The sequence below is a fragment of the Miniopterus natalensis genome, chromosome 3 (genome assembly GCF_054644295.1).
Source record: "Miniopterus natalensis isolate mMinNat1 chromosome 3, mMinNat1.hap1, whole genome shotgun sequence".
Taxonomy (NCBI): domain Eukaryota; kingdom Metazoa; phylum Chordata; class Mammalia; order Chiroptera; family Miniopteridae; genus Miniopterus; species Miniopterus natalensis.
The window spans coordinates 51,815,564-51,837,666 of NC_142083.1; the positions used below are offsets into that span (position 1 = coordinate 51,815,564).

At 36.9% G+C, this 22,103-nt stretch overlaps 1 protein-coding gene across 1 annotated transcript in view; it reads left to right on the forward strand.

Annotated features, from left to right (window-relative positions):
- The first annotated feature begins 395 nt into the window (after positions 1–395).
- Positions 396–22,103, forward strand: part of LNPEP (leucyl and cystinyl aminopeptidase) — a 75,407-nt gene continuing 53,699 nt past the window's right edge. Inside the window, exon 1 of the mRNA XM_016216149.2 lies at positions 396–410. The gene's annotated coding sequence lies outside the window, so the exon portion shown is untranslated. The remainder of the gene's footprint in view (positions 411–22,103) is intronic.

The following is a 22,103-nucleotide window of genomic DNA, read 5'->3' on the forward strand; positions in this document are numbered from 1 at the left end:
GCGCCTAGGACGGTGCAGGGTCTGCTGAGTGACTGACTGAACGTTGCCTGGCCGGGGAGAAGGGGGTGCGGCCGGCCTCCCGGGGGCGTGGCTCCTCGCATCCCCGCCCATGGGCCCGCCCCCAGCTCGAACTCGCTCCCCCACCTCCCCTCTCAGGAATTGGCTCCGGGCGGTGCGGCGCTTTTCCCCTCTCGCCTCCCCGGCTCTTTCTGCAGCTGTCGCGAAAACCCGGAACGGCGGGCGCGCAGCGGCGGAGCGGCGCCGCCCCTCGCTGCATCTCCCCAGCAGCCCTCGGCGGCCGCGCTGGGCATGCTCAGTCGGCAGGGCCGCTTCAGCTCTCCGAGTAGGAAGCTAGGGCGCTCCGGCCGCAGGGAGCCGCGGCGGGGGGAAAATGGAGCCCTTCACCAGTGGTGAGTGGGCGGCCAGAGGGGCCGGGGCCGGAGCTCTTCGCGGCCCGGAGGATCGCGGTTAGTCGCAAGCCGAGGGGCCCGCGTGCAGTCGCCCCCACCGAGGGTTTTCTGCGGGGGCTTGGGGGCGGGGAGATGGGACTGGGGGGTCAGCTGGAAGCTCGGGGGCGGGGATCGGGCTGCTGCGGGCTCGGGGTTAGGGGCTGGCTTGAAGGTCAGCGCTCCCGCCTGCCCGGGGTGCGGGGTGTCGGGGGACAGACGTCGGGTGCGGCCGGACCCGCCGCTCCGCTGCGCGGCCAGGTGGGCGAACGGCAAAGTTTGGGCGGCTGTACGCGGAGGCAGGGGCAGCGGGAAAGTTGGCAGCACGGGTTTGCCCCGAAGAAGGTGGTGTCCGCCGCGGCCCCTGCTAAAGCCAACTTCTGTGCTGCGCCGGGAGCTGTCCCCCGTCCACAGCGCGTTGCCGGCGTGACTTTTCCTAATGGGCCTGGGGGGGGGGGGGAGCTTGGCGGGTTAATTTAGTGGAAGGAGGGGAAACTTGGGAAGGCTTGCTGAGAAGTCCCCCTGCCCGGGGCCGAGGGGCGCCCGCCCGCGTTGCCACCCCCCGGCCGTGCTGAGGCACTGCGCAGGGCGTTCGGGCTTCCTTTCCCAGGCTCCGGATAACATCAGCTTGCCGTCGACGGCTCATTAAATATCCAGGGTCCGTCACGGTGATATCACAATGTGACTTGAGGGGAGAGTCCAAGTAGGAGCCTGCAGGATGCCCTACAAACAGCCACAGCCCTGTACTGAATGGAGAGTAGATCCCACCCTAGTTCAAACGACGGCTTTTGTTCGGAACAGAAGTGCCAGAGTCGCTACGTAGGGGTGAGATGTCGAACCATTTTGCGGCGTTGAGTATATGGATTCTATTTTGGGATAGAAAGTAGGAAAACTGCCAGTAAGGGATAATTCACACTTAGAGAATTCATTCTCTAGTTGACATGTGTTTTTCTGTGGGTGGTTGATTACTTCAGGTAGATAGTTTGTCATATTAATAGAAGCCAAAGTCTACCTCTGTTTGGATGGGTCATCTGTCACCCAAGAGACAGACATTGTTCGCTGTATATCCCAAACACCATCCTTACTTTATTGCCTGCGAGCTACTTGTATTCTTCCTGTCCCTAATTCAGCATGCTTTATTCTACTGCCATCTTCCTGCCTGTACTGTTTAATCAGGTTTAATGATGACAACTTTAATTCCGAATCTCCTCATTCAGGCTCTATTTGTAACCATTAAGGCTCTAAAAAGAGTCTGGTAGTTATTGAGACAATTAAGGAAGATTTGAACAGAAAGGGACCTTAAAGACCGTCTAGAACTTTAGTGTAAATAGGTTTAATACAAATTGTTCAATCCGGTCAAATGACTATTCCAAGGCTTTTTCTTTGTTCTAATTGAATGTTTGGAGCTTCCATCTTTGTAGGATTTTAAATGTGAAATTTAAATAAAAAAAAAAAAATTCCACCACTAGGCTGAGTCATCCATTTGGTCAAGATCATTGCTAGCTGATTGGTGAACCTGTGTCTACAGAATTAAAGTACATTTTCAAGTCTTAAAATTGGGGCCTTTTCTCCCCTCTTAGAACATAGTCCCCTAGATATGAATACTTGCAAATTGCCACATTTGGGAAGGCAGTGGAAAAGTCCTACAGAGGAGAACAAAAAAGAAGCAATTCTTCAACTTTCATGTAGAAAATTGGATTTCTAATCTTTCCCTATCTATCTTCCAGATTTTCAGAGTCTGTGCTGGAGATAGTTTGGCGATGCATCATTTTAGTTAACGTATGAATGGCTCCTTGGAGCCTTATCTAGCGTCCTTTAACAAGGAGAATAGAAACTACAACTTCTAAAGTCAACAACAAATTAGCTCTTAGCAATTTGAGGTGCCTTTTAGGTTTAAGGTGGGCTGGTTTTTTATTTCAGAACTTTTGAAGTATAGCTGTAGAATTTTCTAGTGTCTTCAAACAGGACATCTTTGTACTTAATCCTTTTGAGTACAAAGGATGTGTACATTTAATTCTCCCATAGGCCTGAGTGTTCTGGTACAGAGTATTTCATTATCCATAAAATTTATGATTGCAGGAATTACCAAGCTTGGTATTAGCTTTTATTACAGCATTCATGCTCTTTTAATAAAATCATCACCACTTACGCTTTCTCATAGATCCCTGTATACGGAAAGAGTTGTGAGAGCTTAACAAAGACAGTTTTAGTAACTCAGGACCACATATCTTTCGGTTAAAATCTTGTCAATGGTTTCAACTTCTGACCTGTGAACTTGTAAAGGAGGCAGATTTAGTTTCTGTTTTGTCATTCTGGCTTTCAGTACTCATTTACTACGGTAGTGCTTTCTGTACTTTCCCTGTTAAAACTTGCTGCTAGTATGGTTCATTTTTCTTGGTCCCTGCTCTCTGCCTGCTGATTATGTGAACAGCCTATGTTAACCTGTCCAGGTAACACTTCTGTAACCCATTTAGTATGGACATCTCCAGAAAAGGCTTATAAAGAGGACCCTTAGTGCCAGGAATTCCCATTTGGCTCAGGAGATATTTTTGGTCTTGCCCTTGGGAGGAACTGCTGACTGTTATGCTGAAGACTATATATCTATCTGGCTTTGGATCTCTGGTGACTTTCTGTGGAGAGAGAGATGTGCTAGACCAATATGTAAGATTGTTTTAACAGTAACTTTTATGTCCTGTTAGGCAGATAGAGGTGAAACTATTAGGTAGTGATTTATATATTACCAAAAAACAAACAAAAGTGACGGCAACTCTCTAGGCCTTTAGATAGCTGTACTAGATTAGGGCAAGTAATTATTTGATGACTGTCTAGCTTTATTTGTCATCATATGTTTGTAGGGTTGGGGTATTTCAAAGTAACTTAAATTCTTATTAAGGAATGTAAATGCCAGGGCTCGTGTCTCAGAATCTGATAGAGGAGGTCTGAGGTTGTTGACCTAGGAATCTGTGACTTCATTTTGAGGATGTTAGAAGTATTCACCAGAGGGAGCAAATTCAGGATTTGTAAACATACTGACAGAGGAGGGCTTCTTATCCTGCATGCACCACGCTGTGTGTGTGTGTGTGTGTGTGTGTGTGTGTGTGTGTGCGCTTTTTATGCCTGAAGAAAATCTAGAGGGTAAAAAGAACATTGATATTTTAAATCCCAGAACTGAAAACATAAAACAGTTTATCGTCTTTTTTTCTATGTGAACAAAGCCCCCAGAAATCACTGTAGCACTACAGCCCGGTCCATAATGGAACAGGGGTACTTTCCTGTCTTACAAAACTAGCTTTGCGTGTTTTTAAAAATTGCAATCTTTAGTATTTCCTAACTTCCAAAATGAGAAGTCTGGACAACAAATTAGATATTCATGGATTAAAAGGCAGTATAAAATTGTGATTTCATCTTTTTATGTTATAAATAATAATTGTCCTACAGTGTATATTTAAAAACATTTTTTAACATCATCTATTGAAAATGTGAATGTACCACATTTTGTTTATATATATTTTTCTTTTGTTCTATGATAAATTATCACATTGAGAGGAAACCCTTAAGAAATGGAAAATCAGAGTGTTTCCTCTCTGTGATGGAATATAAGTTAATTCTATTTTTAATCCATCTGTCTTAAATTTTTATTTTAGTTAAGAAAAATAGGAGTTCTTTAGGAATTGATTGTTAACATCATTTAATAGTCTAAGGTTGAGACTGTAACTAGAAACCAGTTGAGTTTTTAACTGGAAAGCAGTGGTGAAAAAGTATTTTGCTTTACATAACCTCCAAAAAAGAGTGTCTTGAGATAAGATAAACAGCATATTTCATTTTAGATGCAGTTAAAACCAGTGATTATCATATATCTGTAGATGATCCTTGAGAACTCAGCCTAAAAGCTATATAACCAGAAAGATTGGTTATGAGGAAATTATCATATAGAAAATAAGCAAGGGGTGATTTCCTCCTCTAATTCAGTCAGATACCATTTTTTGAATGCCCATTACAAACAGATTTTCTGCTAGGCATAGTTCTAAAAACCCTACAAACCTGTCATCAGATAATGCTAAGTCAATTAGAAAAATGAAATGGAAGAATCTAGTTTTGTTTTCATGCTAATATAAAAATATAGAAGCAGTAAAAAAGCAATAAAACTTCAAGACAGTTTTCTAATTATGAAATAAATATACAGGGTTGTCTTTATAACCTGTATATATAACATCTGTCACCAGTAAGTTCACATTTCTACTGTGAATACTCCTGTTAAGAAATAGGAACATTTTGACTCTCTATGAAAGTGTAAAGAAATCCCAAAAGTTGGGATGGAGCTAGGTTAGATCCATGGTTCTTGGCAGTTGATGTGAGGAAGACAGTGCAACCATGTTCTGTAAATTTGTTACCTAATGTCTTGAAAACTGTAGGAAGTTGGAGTTGGCACTAATACTTCTAAACCTTTCCATAATACTAGTGGAGAAACTAGAGAAAGTTTTCTTGTGTTTTTTTAAAATTTGAATCCATAGATATGCACCTTTTCTGATGTGTTCACAGGAAACAAGCATTGGGAATGGATGGAAATTTAGGAGCCCTTGTGATGGTACAGTTCCTTGTATATCTAGTGGCCGTTTTAGAGAAGGCTGCTTTAGTGTTTCTGTGCAGTGAATGTAACTGTAAGAGTTCCTGTGTCAATGGAAGAGTGGTCAGTATTTTCCTATAACCTGATTCATTATTGTAATACATTTGTGATTGCCTTGGAAGTTCCTATAGGACTTTGAGTGCTAAAGATCTTTTGGGAAAATTGTGACTTAAAAGAATTAATGATGAAGATGAAAGAAATGTAGAGATTTAAGGTAAAGGAGGAAGCTGATAGGCAGAGATTTTCAAAATGATCATACCTTGAGCCTTGCAAGTCTTTGGTTCAGAAATAAGCCTAGTTTTGGGAGCATGACACTTTTGTGTGAGGTTGAAAGAATCAGAGTTGGAAGGGGGTGGTAGGTGGACCTGGTTGGACGAACGAGGGGCAAGGGGGATGAATGAGTTAAGATTGGCATTTGGAGGCCCTGGAAGGAGATAGAAAACATTTACCATGAGTTTAATCATACCATGTACTTCTCTCTTTCATGGTCAGAAAATTCATAGTCACTTGTATGGACTGTTTACTTTCATGAAAGTTTTAGATTTCAAGAAAAAAATACAAAGAGGACTGTAAAGCCATTGGCCTTGTGGGATCTTTCTGGTAGCAGTCACAGTTCTTTATTGCCTGGTTTTACTTCACTTTTCTATTGATGCTTATGGTTGAACATTGAGCCAATTAATTTTTTTAAATTCCAACTTTAGCATCTAAACCAGTTCATTGCCAAGAAAATTCAGGCTTCCAAGGGAGTTTGAAAAACAATGGGGAATCAAATTCAACTGTAGAAGATCCTTTGAAGTTCTTTTCCTTTTAGAGCGTTTTTCTTAATGAAGATCTTCCTGGGCATTCCTCCCAGTTGTTTAAGAATGCCATCACCAAAACAAAACTCAAGCCAATTATCTGGATTTCTTTAGGTTGGAGGGCTGCGTGGTGCAAAGTCTTCTCCAATCCTGTGCTTTTTGAGGGAGACCACACTGATGATTTGGGATGAAGGGAGTAAAAGGCTTCCCGATGTTTCTGTAGGGAGAGCTTCATAAGCTGTGAGAACGGGAATGGGAAGTGCAGTGAAAGAATTGGTATCTCTGCGGGTTGGGTATGCTCCTTTCCTTCCTGGCTATCACAGCGATTATGACCAGGTCTGTGTGGTAATGTTTCCCAGACAACTACCTCAGGTGTCATAGAGGGACTTTCGGTGGGCAAGGAGGCTTTGGGCCATAGTATTTCTCAAAGCTGAAACTGTTATTTTTATAAGATTTAAAACAGTTGTTTACAATATTCATTAACTCAACAGCATTTCATCATCTCAGGGTTCTCTTTAGAGGAAAAATGCATGGCAATTAGGGGGAGTAATTGAGTAGAGTAAATGTTTTTTTAAATGTTTTTTTTTAATATATCTTTATTGATTTCAGAGAGAGGAAAGGAGAGGGAGAGAGAGATAGAAACATTAATGATGAGGGAGTCATTGATCGAGCCCGCAACCTGGGCATATGCCCTGACTGGGAATCGAACCCGGATCACCTGGATCCCAGGTCGATGCTCAACCGCTGAGCCACTCACAGTCGGGCAAGTAGAGTAAATGTTTTAAAAGATCTTTCTTTAAGCTGGTTTTGGTCATGTGATTTGAAGACAGAAAGTAGTGTATTACTTGTCTAGTTTCTTCTTGTCCCATAACCATCGAAGGGGCCTCAATGGTTACCTAAGGGAGGCTGCTGTGACCCTTGGGGCTTGGTGGGAGGAACTAGTGTGTCTTAGTTTATCAAGTTCATGTCCATGAGTTTGAGATGGTTTCCCCTTATAGCAGTAGTTTTTCTGCTTTTAAAACTAAATGCTAAGTACTTAACCCTTTGGGTCACTGACATTGCCCTTGCAGTACCTAGATTGGGTGGCTAGGTTAAGAAAACAACTCAGACAGAGCATAGAGTATTGGATGTTAGTGGAAATAAAACATGCATTGCTCTTTAGAATAGCAGCCTCGCTTCCATCTGCATCAGTCGAGGCAAGTGAGGCTTGGTAACTTTCCAATTGGAGGAAGCACACAGAAAAATAATTGAATGTAGAAAAGAGGGTCTAGTCTGACTTGGGGTTAGATAATAAATATAGTGTGTTGAGTTAGGTAGAAATAAACACATTCATTAACGTGTGGCTACCTTTGTTCTAGTGCAGTTGTTTGTTGCAGTTGGGTACATAGTTTTAATTAACTGCCTATTCAGGAAATACCGTAGAGAGATAAAGACTTGAAGAATTCATGCATAGAAACTTTTCTTGGCAGATAATCAAATGACAATGATGATTGGTAGGAAAAAATGTGGTTACAGTCGCAGACTGTTGGATAATCATCACTATTTTTTTAAAAATGGGTTAATGATAAACTGACCCTCAGTAAGTTGTAAATTGATGGCAAAGTTTTTGCTGTAGAGATTTAGGACTATAATTTACTTGTGTTTTTTTTACCAGTCTGATGAGATCAAGTCTAGCAAATATATTCACCATTGAAGTACTTTCTAACTCATAAGCATTTTGTATACATTGAAGGGTTCTTATAAATTTCTTTTGCAGATCTCGTTCAATAATATGCATTCTCTGTTAAATCACTTATAGGTATTTATTATTCCTAATACCATTTTTCATTTTAAATAAGGGATTAGGGCAGATTAAGATTATTTTGAAACTATATCCAGATAATGGATGGAATTAAAAATAAGTTTTTTAACTTTAGATCTTCAAAAGGTAATTGCTGCATTATAGATTTGCCTGAGAGATTAATGAGCATAAATATTTAGGCATCATTGACAATTTCAGTTACTTTTTATAGCTGGATCTTTCTAAGAGATATCATGAGGATTGTCAAGGACTGTGGGACCTATATTACGAAGAAAGGTTTTAAAAAATATTATGTACAAGTTTAATATAAATATAAACATCATAAATAATTTATCCTAGGAAAGGAAAATAAAATTGAAAATTAAGCTCAAATAATTTTATTTCCCCCAAGAGGATGTGGGCTAACTTTTAAGTGACAAAAAAGAGGCATATCTCACCATTGTCGTCATGATAAATATAAGGACAAAGGGAGCAAATGCTATTCTTTACTGTTTGTCTGTATTCTTTAGTCCATGGGATGTTGTGTTCCACTTGCTAACTTCATGCTTTTTAGATGTCCTCTAGCCAGAAATTTAACTAGAGTATTTTTTTCTGTAGAATCTACAATGTTTTTGAATGCCAATTGTTCAGTAGAAATAAGTGGTTGTTATTAGAACTTTGTACATTATTGTAAATTTTATTTTTCTTTTGGTTTAATATTTATTCCATTGTGGATTACAACCAGAGAAAATAAATACAGGAATATATTTATTGGACTATATTGTACAAAAATTTTTTTAGAAAAGGAATGCTTTGGGCTCAGTTCTATTTTATGGAAACCAGAAAAGCCTGGGGTTTAAATCTACTTATGTTTTTTCTTCTTTTCCCGATTTTTTTGTTTCTTTTTAGTGTCTTCCTTTTTAAATCATGCTAATAGTTTTTCTTCATCCCTTATTTTTTTTATCACCAAGACTAAACAGAACAAACCAAAATTAGTTTTCCCTGTTTCCCTGTTCCATTCTTCTATTGGGGAGTCTGGAGTGGGGGTCAGAGAAAAAGCATAAGTGAATATTTTAGTACAGATTCTTCTTGCATACCATTTTAAACTGCCTAATTAACAAGTGTTTTTAAAATTTGTTTTCAACACTTCCCCACTTACCTCTTTTTAAAAAGAGAATAGTTTTTAAAAGATACTCCCCTAACTTGTTCAAGCTTTGTTCTTAAAGCTGGAGTACAGTTGTGAATGCAGCATAGTCTCTGTTTTTGAGGAGCTTATAGTCCAGCAGAATTAATTTTTTAACAAGTATATGACACATAAAATAGTGCATTCTCTTTGAAAGCTGTCTGGCTTTAAGAAAAGCCATCTTATACCACTTTCCTTAGATACACTTGGTTTTGTACTTTTATTCTTTCATTTTTGAGATCTGTCATGATGATAGATCTGCCATCTATCTGTCTCTCTGTCTGTCTACCTACCTATCTATCTAATTTTTTAAGTACTGCAAGGTGTAGCGTAGTAGAGAAGAGTAGTTCAGATGGCTGCATTCAGATCCTGGCTCCTCATACACTACCTCTGATGCTTAATTAGGGATATTAGCAAGATGTTTTACTATGTTTAGGTAAAAAACTAAAATGTACACAGAAACTCAAACTTTCAATGTTACTAGCTGAGGTCTAAGATATATGGTGATTTGGCATATTCCAGCCATAATGAGATTTTCAAAATTGGAGAAGAAATGGTATTTCATGCATCTTGTTTATTAAAGGCTTGAGGCCAATATAGGAGGATTCTTTCCATTTCATATTTATTAACAGTTATCATGCATGCCTTTGTAACACTTTGAGGGAAGAGTTGTGTAAGAGTAGAGGATCTGTTCATTTCTACATTCAATTTGATTCTGGCTTGGATGTGTTTTTCTGGTTCCTTTAAGCAAATATAATATGCAACACCTCATTATTCATACAAGTAGAACTTGTTTCAGTCTTAGATTAGGTATTAAATATATTTTGTCTATTAGGTGGGGTGAACTAGTTAGGAATGTAAGACAAAAAGGGGCAGTGTTAACATGAAAATATAGAATAAGGGTACTTCATCAACTGGTAACAAGGCCTGCATTTCATAGGCATCAGGAATGCAAACAAACATATCTGTGTTTAAATTCATGCCCATTTTGCTAGGTTTCCTCACAGGAAGCTAGTTTTACTAGTGAATTTGTACTTCTGCTAGTGACTGTGACAACCTTATTTTATTATTATTTTTGCAGAAGGATTGTAACTTGGCAGCAACTTTTGACTCTGAGAATCTGTTATGAATCATGGTAATTTGCCTGCTTACCTCCATCCTGCCAGGAGTCTCCAGAACTCTTTCTTTTTTTTTTTCTCTCTCTCAAAGATAATGCTTTCAACTTCTAGAACATACCAGGTAGTGATTTTGACCAAATAGCAAGGTGAAGAATGAAAGGAGTAATCCTTCAAGTGGCTAAATGGAAGGACTGCATGGGAACAAAGTAGAGGCTTTGCTCATATTGGGCCCCAGTTGTTCCTGGGAAACCTCAGGGTTAAGAAGATAGTATTTTCTCTCAAGACTAAATTATTGGAGTCCATATATCTGCCCAGAGATGCCCAAAGAAACATAAATGGTTTTGAAAGCAGAGGTACCACTTGTTTAGGACTCAATTTTCTAAATGGTTAAAACCACATGTTGAGCTCTGTATAAATATGTACATCCTTGTTCAGCTGAAAACCATCAATTGCACACATCAAATAAAAACACAATTCTCTTGTATTTGGTTGCTTCTAGAGTTGCCACCTAACATAGTGTCCCACACATATTAGATGTTCAGTAAGTGTTGTCTGAGACTAATGATACTTCAGATAACTCTGAAACAAACATTTAAATAACAATTTTGTTTGTTTTCTTTTAATTTAGAGGTTTTTTTCACCCCTAAGTAAAGTTGAATTTCAGTGCTCTTTTCCTTTTCTATTAATTTCTCTATAGCAAATAGAGTAATTTAAATCACTTTTTTGGGGAATATTCTTATCAGTGTTCATTCAGCTTTTCACTGAAATGCATTTTGAGTGTTTGCTGTGTTTCAGACACAGCAAGTGCTTAGCACAGGGAAGATAATGCTACATAAGACGTGGCTTCAGTGTGTGAGGGAAAGAAGATGATGGTTAAAGGGAGGGAATATCTTATTCTCAAGCATTTTCAAAATCAAAATTAAAGAATGACCTAACATTTTCCTTCTTCCTTCATAGCTAGAGAGCTGCTGTGCCTTTGAGACCAAAATGGTGCAGTTAAATCAGTTTCTCTTCTGGCAGTGCTGTAGGGCCTTCTGGCTGACCTGCTGCTGGGGTGCTTTTACCCTTCATTAGAGAGAGTCAAAACAATTCCCAAGCCAATTAGACTCAACTTTGAAAAAGGAATTTCCTGATATCCTAGAATTGATAAGGCATGAATTGATCATAGATAAGCATCCATGTGACCTTATGGAAAGAGTAAAGGAGGTGAAACTACATCATTGCTTGTCAATTAGGCAAAGCCATTGAGAGACAAGATTGTTAGTTGATAGAATAACCAATGGTATTGTCAGTTACAGTATGAGCTGGAATGCGAAAGCATGAAACTAACGAGGAGGAAAAAATGTCAATGTTTCTGTCCTAATGTTAATCAAAGGATAAAAATTAAATGACATTTGGAGAAGAACAAAACCAATACAACTTCTTAGTGACTACATAACATAAATTATGGTGTGTGAACTGTGAAGACATTAATTCAGCATCTTCCCTCGTAAACAAACAAACAAACAAACAAACAACCCCTTCCATTTCCCCCCCTCTTAGTATATTCATGGAGTACTTATATGGAACCAGAATATAGGCAGTATATTAGTCAACTCAGGCTGCCACAGCATAATACCACAGACTGGGTTGAGTGGCTTAAACAACAGTAATTTTATTTCCTTACAGTTGTGATTTGTTTTTTCTGATGACTCTTTTCCTGGTTTGCAGATGGCCACCTTCTTGCTATGTCTTCACATGCCTTCCTCTGTGCTTGAAGAGAGAGCTATGATGTCTCAGGTGCTTCTTATAAAAACACCAGTCCTGTCAGCCTCCCCCTTATGACCTCATTTAACCTTAATTATGTCCTTAAAGGCCCCTACTTCCAAATACAGTCACATTGGGGGCTAGTGTTTCAACATATGAATTTTTGGAGGGGGTGGGGCAATGGACCTCAGTTCAGTCCATAATAGGCAGCTTTCATTTTGGATGATTTGTTTACTTTAAGGAAAAGAAGATTGTGTTTTTCCATTGGAACAAATTATTGGAGTCTACATTCCTGCCTGAGGATGCTCAAAGAAGCATATATGGTTAATTTAAGTTCATTGATTTTTTTACTGGACCCCGGAATCCAGGATGATCCAAAACCCCTTGACTCTTCTTGCCCTGCTAGAGGGTGGTTCAGACCTTCTATATTTATTTTCTTTATGTATTTATATACTTTTTCAAACAATGCACTGACACTTCCATTTTTGAATCAAGATGTCTGAAGAGTTTGGGAATTTTTTCTTTATCTTTGAAGGCAGAATTATGCTTCTCAAACTTTTTGTTCTCAGAATGCCTTTTGTACTCTTAAATATTTTTAAGAGTATACATACATATAATATGGATACATCATAGTGTGGACCCCTATAAGTTTTTGTTTATGTGGGTTATTTTTCTAGATATTCGCTGTGTTAGAGGTTAACACTGAAACAATTTTTAGAATATTAGTTTATTTCATAACAATAAAAACCTTTTATATATTAACAAACAATATTTTAATGAAAAATAACTTTTTCAAAACAAAACAATTAGTGAAAAGCATTATTGTTGCAAATCTCTTTAGCTTCTGGCTTAATGAAAGACAACTAGGTTTTCAGATTTGCTTCTGCATTCAGTCTGTTATATCACATGTCATGTACCTATGGAAAATTGCACTGTATACTCATGAGAGTGGGAGTGAAAAGGTCAAATTACCTCTTATTATGAAAATAGTTTTGACCTTGAAGATCTGCTGAAAGGGTATCAGGGATTCTTACATCTTGAGAACTTTTACTTAAAACATTAAACCTGCATTTTACAGGGACTGGAGAGAAATACCTTAGGAGTCCACAGCAGGTAGAAAGTGGAGCTGTTGGAATTGGGCAGGTTTCTTAAGATAGATCTAGGTCACAGGAGAAGGAAGTGTTCTAGCCAGGCATATCTGACAAACCATGTATCAGCTGCCTTGGTTATTTGAGGATTCTACAGTTATTTATTTCAGCCCTGGATGGTTCTAAACTAGGGAGGACACAGGATTTTGGAAAACTATTTAATTACCTTTAAAAAAGAATTGAATTTCATCTATTTTGTGTTTAAACTTTAAGAGTTTTCAACCTGCTGCCCCTCTTTTCCACAACCCCTCTCTCCAACATACACATAATATAGAGACATCATTTAACTTCCCAGGCCTTTAGTGATTTCTTAGACTTACCTTATTTTAATGAATTAAAGGCCTACATGGTTAAATTCAATTATTATCATTTTTTTACTACTTGTCCTGATCTATGGAATCCAGAATGATATAAAACCCTTTGTCCCATATCTGCACTGCCTGCCATAGAATGATACAAATCTTTAAGAGAACTAGAATCAGCCCTCTTTTTTTCTGGGGTATTTAGGGCCATGAATGACTAGTATTGATCTGCTTAAAACTGTCTTCCCCCTTGAAAAGATATCTGCACCTCCATGTTCACAGAAGCATTATTTATAGTAGCCAAGATATGGACACAACCTAAGTGTTCATCAATGGATGAACGGATAAAGAAGTTGTGGTATGTATACAATGGAATATTACTCAGCCTTAAAAAACAAGGAAGTCCTACAATTTGGAACAATATGGATAGACAACCTTGGAGGCATTATGCTAAGTGAAGTAAGCCAGAGAAAGACAAATACTGTATTTGTCTTACATGTGGAATCTAAAAAATGATAACACTAAAATCCAAAAAAGACACCAAACAGAAGAAGAGAACAGATTTGTGGTTACCAGAGGCAGAATGTGGGGAGAGGGGCAATTGGAGGAAGGTGGTCAAAATGTACAGACATCCAGTTGCAAGATAAATAAGTACTAGGGATGTAATGTACAACATGATGTCTGTAGTTAACACTGCTGTATGATATGTAGCAAAGTTGTTATAGGGTAGATCCTAAGAGTTCTCATCACAAGGAACATTTTTTTTCCTTTTTACTCTATGGGAGATGATGGATGTTAACTAAATCTATTGTGGTAATCATTTCACAGTACTCTATATCAAACCATCATGCTGTACATCTTAAACTTACACAGCGACGGAGGTCAATTATAAGTTCAGCCAACTGAATTAATGTTCTATAAAAGTAGGTCACAAACCCAACCATCCTAATTCATATACATTTAAAGTACCTTGAAATACTAACATAGAGAATTAGCTCTTCGCGCTGTTGATGGTCATAGTAAGCGTCGGGAATATTTTTAAACAGAAGACCATTTATGATTTCTTTGTGTGAGTGAACAAAAAGTAATTGTGGAACAAAGGCCTGGAGTCTGGCATGTGGATGTACAGTAATTGTTCAAATGAATAAGCCTCTCACATTGGCCTCTGTAGAATTAAAATCAGCATGCTGAAGCGTTGCATATTCCTGATTTTTGGCGTTATATTTTTTACACTTAAAGTCAAAGCAAAACAAAAAACTACAATTTGTCCCTCCCCCATCCCCATTCCTAGGCAAACATTGACATTCTTTCACTATAGGTTAGTTTACATTTTCTAGAATTTTATGTAACTGGAATCATATACTGTCTTTTTTGGCCTGGCTTTTTTCAGTTAGCATAATAATGTTGAGATTTGTCTATGTAATATCAATATTTACTTTTTTTTCTTTTTAAAAATTGCTGAATAGTATTCTATTATATGGATATACCAAATTTGTTTATCTGTTCTCTTAATGGACATTTGTTTTGAGTTATAAATAAAGCTGCTGTGAACATTCAAATACAAGTCTTTGTGTAGACATTACTTTTTGTTTCTCTTGATTAAATACCTAGGAGTTGATTGGTTGGGTCACCTGGTAGCTGTATATTTTAACTTTAAGAAACTGCCAAGTTTTCCAAACTGGTTTTTCATATTTTCATTAGCACTATATGGTAGTACTTCTCCACATCCTTGCCAAAACTTGATATGATTAATCTTTTTAATTTTAGCCTATCTAGTGGGTTTGTAGTAGTATCTTGTGTGGTTTTAATTTGCATTTCCCTGAGGACTACAGATGTTGAGCATCTTTTTGCGTTTTTTATTTTTATTTTCTTTTTTGTCATTAGTTCATCTTCTTTTGTGAAATGTCTATTCAAACCTTTTGCCCATATACTGAGTTGTAAGAGTTCTCTATGTATTCTGGATTCACTTTTACCCAAAGATACAAATATATTTGTGTAATATATAACATATGTATTATATGTATTACACAAACATGTATAATTCTCTATATATGAACACTAAAGATATTGCTGTATGAACTTCTGCCCTACATATGTAATATGTATTTTTTTTTCTAGCTGGTTTCAGAGTTTTTCTTTACTTTTGGTTTTTAGCAGTTTAATTATTTGTTTCTTGGTTTGGTTTTCTTTGGGCTTATTCTTTTGTTACGTTCATTGAACTTCCTGAATCTGTAAATTTATATCTTTTATTATATTTGCAAAGTCTTAGACCACTGTTTTTATTCAGATAATTTTCTGCCCCAGTATTTTTTACATGTTTGTTAGTCTTTTTGACATTGTCCTACAGGTCTCTGAGGCATTGTTCATTTTTTCCTCCATCTTTCTTTTCTCCCTGTTATTCAAATTTAATATTTCTGTTTATCTTTAAGAAATGATTACTCTCTGATATGGGAATCATAATTAAAATTGAACATCAGTTGAACTTATAAATCCCCTGAAAAATAGCTGGAGTAAACAGCTGCTTTGAAACTTGTTTTCAACGAAACACGGGCTCAATGAATAAATCTGAACTAAAACTTAAAAGAAAAATCTCATGCAGTATTATTTGCTGCAAATTTTAAATTGTTAATTGAAATGCATTTTTAAGCAAACTGGCCAAATTATGGGGTATGAGGTGTCATTTCCTATATTAGTGCTCTTATCAGCCAATACACTGAGTTCTGTGTCCCAGCAAGTAGCAGTGTAGTTATTTTTTTCCTATGATAACCATATGTTGAAACTATTCTTTGTAAGAAGATGGGAAAGTAATATAATGTGTTAGAAATATTTGCATCAAAAACACATTTTAAAAATTAGTAAAGTTTTATTACTGAACTAGAAAACTCTAATATTAATACAGATTCTCCCATCCCAAGTGTGATGTTTTACTGTATTTACTACAAGGGAAAAGGAGACAGCAGGTATATTTTCTCAAAAAATTAACTATAGCACAACATGAGGAATTTCTTTAAAAATATAATTTTTTCAATCATATCTGGTCTCTGTTTTGTCTGAGATCAGGATGGAACCATGTTGCTCAGTCTTGAATTGTCATTTTGTCTGTTCCTTGCAATGATTTTTATTCTTCTGGTTTGGTCTTAGAGTCTTGAATTCATTTTATTATAAAATGTAAAAACTCATTTTAAAAAAACATAGCGCTCTTTGCCCTTTTTAAAGGAAAGGGATATCTAGTTTACAGTAATGACTTGTAACATAGATTTGCTATTTCAGTTGATGAGTGCTTGGACAATGTTAGGATGTTCTGTTATCTGAAAAGGACTCATTTAAAAAAATTTGTCTACCTCGGTGCAAGAACAAATAACTTCTCTGAGGTTACTTAACCATTTCCTGTAAGTCTGAGAAAGTAGTTGTTTTGAAAATCACCGACTCAATTTGGGGAGGACTAAGCTGAGCAATTTTGTGGGTAAAATTCACTCATTGTTTCACTTCCATCTTCCTGTAGAGAAGTTAAAATTTAAAAATTTTAAAAAATCTTTTTGGTTCCAGTCACTTTTACTAACCAGCTGAATATCTTTAGACAAAAAGTTAATTGTTTTATCTATAAAATATAAAGGTTTAGAGGGTGTCTAAAAAAGCTTCTAGTATTTTAGCAAAAAACAAAAGTTTCAGTAAAATGGGCACACGTTGTGTTTGTTGTATTTGGGCAGTTTCGTAATCTTAATGAGAAAGGTGGGAAAGTCCAATTTACTGCCCATGATGGGATAGTAATACAGTGAATGAAACTGGGTAATATAAAGCAGCACCTTTTGAGTACCTACTAAGTGCCTGGTTGAGAGAGTTGTGGAAACCACAGTGTCAGTGTCTGAAACACTGTGGTAGTTGTGTTAATCTCTGAGGCCTTCCTAAACCTCCATGCAGCTAACTCTTCAGGTCTGACCTAGAGGTGGCTCTATGACCACCCCTGCTCCAGAGGCTATGAAACATTTGCCTGGCAGGAGGTACCTGGTTTGACACTCCTGAGCTATTTTAAGTCATATCACATGGTGTTGGAGGGTTTAGCTACTACAGTGAGAAAAATTTGGGTTTGGAACTTGATTGTGCCACTTACTAACAAGTTCTTTAACCTCTTACACTCTCACTTCTTCATCCATAAAATGTTGTGGGGATTAATTTAAATGAGCTCACACATGTAAAATGCTGATTAATAATACAGAAAGCTAATAATTATTGAGCACTTACTATATCACAAGCTCTACTTTAAAGCAGCAATTTAAAACTCTACTTTAAATCTTTTACACATCTAATTTAATTCTCACAATTCAATGAGATAGGTACTGTTATTATCTCCATTTTACAAATGAGCAAACTGAGCTTAGAAAAATGAAATAATTTGTTCAAGATTACGCAGGAAATGGCAGAAAATATCTCTGGTTCCAGAGACATTCTTAACTACTCTGCTGTGCTCAGCCCATTGTTAGCCTTTTCATTGTAGGCATTCACTGGTCAGTTGGCATCAGAAAATGTCTTACAGAGAACATTGGTTAATTTGGAGGTTTGTTAAGTGGACATAGGTTAAAAGAACGTCCGCCTTGTTTGTTGAGGTAAAACATTTCCTTCCTTTACTGAAAGAAACGACTCCTCTTTTATTATTTTATTCTTGTTTTACAAGTTAAGGTCTGTATTAAACTACAGGTGTTTGTTTCCTTGATTTTGACATTTAATTCTGTATCTGAAGCATTTCACGGCAGATTCTTTATGTGCTGCAGCTCTTGTCTTTGTTGATACTCTCCTTGGTCTTTGGCTTTCTCTAGCAGAATGCCTTCTTTTCCTCTTAAATGTTCTCCTTGACAGGTATTTAAAATAATGTGCTTGATAGCTGCAGCATTAAACTAGCAAGTAGTTCATCTTCTTTGCCTCTTCCTCCCAGCACTAAAATGTTGATTTTGGCTCATAGGGATACAAAACTGCACAGAAAATAGCTGTGATTAGACAGAGGAAATGTAATACAGTGTAGAATTTGAAGATGGTGGAAAATTTATTGACTGAATGATTTAGTTTGGTAAGGTAAAATCAATGTCTATGTAATGCTGCCCTTTAGGTTATTTCAATTAGAAAATGTTAAGCATTATATAAATTTAAGTTGCCTTCTTACAAATTGTAGCTGTCATTTGATATCAGTTTTATTGTGTAAATGCAATTATAGCAAATGAGCATGACCTTTAGATACACTTAATCCCTAGGGATATTTTGAGAATAGTTGTAGTGTCTTTACAGTCAAGGCAGCCACTTGACAAATGTGTTAGAAGGCAGATGACTTAAAATGTAAAACCTATATATATTAAAATCTCTGTAAAGAGATAGAATTATCTGAAGTTACCCTGTTCCACACCGGCTGAAGTCCTCCCTGGACACCACTGGTGCTGATTCTAAAAGAAAGCAAGAATCCAGAGTTGTTGCCCGTGTTTCATTTGGTATTTATGGCACAGAAGACAAAATAAGGTTTCTGGACTCTTCTTATTTTATGACTTTGCTGATAAGTGCTGTGAGCAACATTTAAGCATCATCTTTTACAGTAAAAGTTGTAAGGGGGAAATCTGTACTGATGGATCTTTAAGAGAAGTACTAGATTGCTTGGCTGAAAAGTAAAAGATATATTTATTTGCTTATGATTTTGTAGCTCCTAACCTAATTACTTAATACATTAACAATAAATTCTTTATTAACGTAGCACTGCATAGTTTGCAAAGTGTTGTGACCTGCTTATTTGACAATGATAACTTAAGCAGACAGGCCCGTTATTATCCATTTTACAGTGAGAAAACTGAAGTTCCAACACACACTTAAGTGGTGGAGCCAGAATTAGGATCCTCAGTTTTTACTTACTACACTTCATGCTTCCTAAACCATAACAGATTTAAGTTATGTACTGACTTTGAGAAAAGAAGAGGAAATGTAGTAAGAAGTCTGAAGAATCCTTGTTCAGTAGAGATGAAATGCAGTGACTTAGAACCCATAATCACTGAAGTAACTACTAAGCCATGCCTCACAGCAGGTGTTAAAAACACCTTGGTAACCTCTTAGCTAGCATATTAATTTTATCTTATTACAAGCTTCAGTAAACCTGGGTTCAGCCCTCAGAGAGTTTATGAGCAGACATGGAGATAATTTTCATTAATTAATATTTCCTTTTAATGTATTGGGTATTGCTACTTTCATTTCAACTTTTCAACATTTGTTGCAGGCTTCTTCCCTGATAGGCACCAGGGATACAAAGAGAAATGAAACAAGAGCCCCTGTGTGGAGGAATTATCTGAGTGTGAAGCAAAATTTATAACTGTAGTTTTCTTATGCAGAAATTCCCTTCCCTAGGGTATACCAGGCCTTGAAAATTTTCTAAACCTTCTCTCCTTCAACTTATAATTATTTAATAAGCGAAAAGTGACCAGGATTAAAATGTACCCATTATTCTAGGAAAGTATATGAAGCAGGTTTTCGAACTCAGTATTTCATTCTAAAGTAAAAGGCTCTATAAGCACGTAGTATGCACAGCTTCCATTTCCAGTTTTGAGAGGCTGCCAGTGAGCGGTGTGTAGTGTGGAGAGAGGTGACTCATAATTTGGGAATGATTGTTTTGATCTCTCCGGGTAGTTTCTGTAGAACATTGGCAGGGCGACCAGCATAATTAACACTGCGAAGTCTAATTATAAAAACAACTCTGTGGACAGTGGCTACCAAGAAGCAAGCCTGTACTGGATAATTTTCTAACTTGGCAGAATTACTTTAGAATGATGACTAGATAATGTCAAGTTTACTCTAAATCAAGCTTTTCCTAGATTGTCCAAAGAGTTACCATAGGGAGGAAATAATACCTGTGGACGTCTCACTGGGTTATTTTTTTTCAGGGCCCATCTAAGCATTTCTTTATTGCAGTCCTTCTAACCTTTTCATCCTAAAACAACAGTTAGGCATCTTAATGTTTAGGGGAGAATAGGGGAAAGGGTCAGAGTAGAACCTTTTTTCCAATAATAGTTGAATTGATTTTTAAAAGGTGAAAGAAACTAGGGATTTCAAAACATTACATTGGATTAGTATAATTAAAGAGGGAGAAAAAAGACAAGCCTGTGGGCTGAGGAGAGTGAAGATGGTGGGAAAAGGGTACGACGATGAAGTGGCCACAGCAGCTAGGCATGCTTGAGAGAAACTGAGAAGTTTGCAACATGTGTGTGGTCTCATACCCGTCAGAGGCGAGCAGGAACTGTGGGTGGTTGTGTGTCCTTGAGGGATTTGTGGATATGTGGCTGAGAGCCAAGGACGTATTTAGTTAGTTTATATATAGGTTTGGTCATTGGGTCACTGAGATTCAAAACAAAGGTGCTAGCTGTGGAGATGGTTTCATATAATTGTAACCTGAACTGCAGGATGACTATTTCTGCAGAATAAGCCTCAGAGTTGTGATTACCCTAAAGGAAGTAAGCACTTTAAGTCAAATGCTTAAAAATGAGACCTTTTTTTCCTTTTGAATTTTCCTATTGAGAAGTACTCAATTAAAATTTTAAATGGACACCTAAAAGGGTTTCCCTTTTTAAGAAAAAGTATGCAAAAATCTAAATACAGAAATAGACGAGTTAAGTACAGTTTTTTGCTTAAGAATCCTCTTTTACTTTTGAAGAGATCATAAGAGGTTCCAAAGGAACCTCTCTGATTCATTTTAAAAGCTTGGATTTACAAAAAAATTTCCCTAGATTTTTATTTAAGAGTAAGGGGAGAACATATGTATTTCTAAATTTGAGTATAACTAGCATTAGCACTAGCTAAATGATTTTGTGTTTGACAGATAGCCTTGAAAGAGGGACAGGTGTAAGACTGTTGGGCTTATTAAAGAGGATCTGTTTGTAGGCCCAGGAATCAATTCTGATTCGTCTCTTAATGAACCTAACTAGACTTTTGAGGAGATGTGAAAAATTGGTCGTGTAGATCTGCTAAGACTTGATTTATGTAGGTCAATTTCTAGGAGAATATGATTTAGAGCCAATAACACTGCCTTTCTGTCCTTCAGTAGCATTTTTTGCTTTGTTAATTTTCTGTTGTTCCTCTGTTTCATTAATTTGTGTTGTTCTTTATTATTTCTTCTACTTAATTAGGTTTAATTTGCTATTTTCTAGATTTTTTAGGGTGGAAGCATATCATTGATCTCAAATCTTTTTCTAATATATGCACTTAAAGCAGTAAATTTCTCTCAAATTTTGATTTATTTCAAGTATTTTCTAAATCTCTTGTGGTTTATTCTTTGACTCATGGATTAGACATTTATTTTCTATTTTCAAATATCCAGGTATCTAGATAATTTACTATTATTGATCTTTTTATTGTTTCCATTGTCAGAAAATGTAGTCTCTAAAAAAACTAGGTTAGTCTCTTTTGAAATTTATTGAGATTTATATTATCGCCCAGCATATAATCCATATTAGTGAATGTTTTGTATGTATTCTGCAGTTGTTTGGTGTAATATTCTATAAATGTCAGTTAGGCCAAATTGGTTAATAGTATTGTTCAGGCATTCTATGGCTTTACTTATTTGTTGTCTACTTGTGTCAATTATGAAGAGAAAGATGATAACATTTTTAATTATGGTTGTGTATGTTTCTATTTCTTGCTTGAGTTTTACCATTTTCTGTTTTATGAATTTTGAAGCTCTGTTTTTAGGTACATGCTCATTTAAGATTAGTATCTTATCCTGATGAATTTCTTCTTTTATCATTATAAAATTTCATTCTACTTTGTTAACCTATTTGTATATTTAAATTTAAAATGTATATCTTATAGATATCGTATAGATAGTACATACTTGAGTTTTCTTTTTTTTTAATCCAGTGCGACAGTTTCCACCCTTTCATTGGAATATTTAATCTACTTAGTTAATGTAACTGGGGTTTTGTTTAAGTCTGTCATTTTGCCATTG